Source organism: Juglans regia, unplaced genomic scaffold (genome assembly GCF_001411555.2).
Source record: "Juglans regia cultivar Chandler unplaced genomic scaffold, Walnut 2.0 Scaffold_406, whole genome shotgun sequence".
NCBI classification, from domain to species: domain Eukaryota; kingdom Viridiplantae; phylum Streptophyta; class Magnoliopsida; order Fagales; family Juglandaceae; genus Juglans; species Juglans regia.
In genome coordinates this window covers 7,501-8,808 of record NW_023358913.1, presented here as the reverse complement: position 1 = coordinate 8,808, position 1,308 = coordinate 7,501, and positions in this window count along the sequence as shown.

Genomic DNA, 1,308 nt, shown 5'->3' with positions numbered 1-1,308 from the left:
CTTGACAGCCCCATGGCATGCACAGCGAGGTTAGCACGGTGCCCACGGGCCATGCCTTGGCAGCCCGATGGCTTGCCTTGACAGCCCCATGGCTTGCCTTGGCAGCCCCACCGGCATGCCCCATGGCTTGCCTTGACAGCCCCGTGGCTTGCCCCATGGCATGCCTTGACAGCCCCGCCGGCACGCCCCATGGCTTGCCATGGCAGCCCCATGGCTTGCCTTGACAGCCCCGTGGCAAGCCCCATGGCTCCCCATGGCTTGGCCCATGGCTTGCCCCAAGGCACGCCGCGACACACCCGTGGTGTTTTGCCTACCATGTCAAGCACACAAAGGTCCGACGAAGAACACCGTAGATCACACAAACTCTACAAAAGCAATCTTCCTTGTTGCCTCAAAAGATTGCAATACAACACTCCCAACATGGCCCCCCAATGTTGCCACCCGACGTGCATGAACGGGGCTTAACACTTGTCTCTGTTGGACAATTGAAACCACCCAAATTGGTTTAAATTCATTCCAATACATCTTGAGATTGATGTGTTCCAAGCATCACCTATCGATTTTTGCCTTATTTTCATTTTTTTTTTGATTTTTCGGATTTATTTAATCAAAAAATTAAATAAAAAAATCCCGATGTCGAAAAATTGTGAGGCTTGCTCCTACTTCAAGATATGATTTTTCTAAGCATGCCTGCAAAAAATCTCGTCCAAATTCAAAGTATTTCGATAAAAAAGGCCTTTATGTTTCCTCGGACATTTGATGTTTCCTCCTGCCGGTTGGGATTTGGCTCTCAATGCTCTTTAGGGGGGGCATGCAAGCCCCAACATGGTCAGCCAGGAGGGCTGACCATGCCGCCCCCCTCACATGGGCATGCCCCTGGCGCCCATGGAAAGGGCGTGTGCCACGCCCCCCATGCCACCGGCGGGGGGGTATCGTCTCCACCACCGCCGGCGGTGGTTGTGGCGGCGGCCGCCGCCGGCCGACCATGTCCCGACGACCGTTTTTTGGGCTCGTTTTCGTGGGGGTGATTCCTACATTCTCGATTGCTTTCTAGCAACAAGCTTGTGCTTTAGGGACGGATTTGGTGGCACTTAGTGCCACGCATGGGCTTGTTGATGGGGGCAATCGGTCGTGCTAGGGGCTTTCTCACGTTGGCTAGCCCTCGTGTGCTCTAGTCTACCCCATGGCGGTTGGGCCTATTTGTTTGGATGCCTCCTTTGCAACATGCTTGTGCACGGCGGATGGTGTTATGGCACCCAGTGTTACGCACATTGTTGCTCTCGGGGGTATCCGGATGATGCTGGCCTC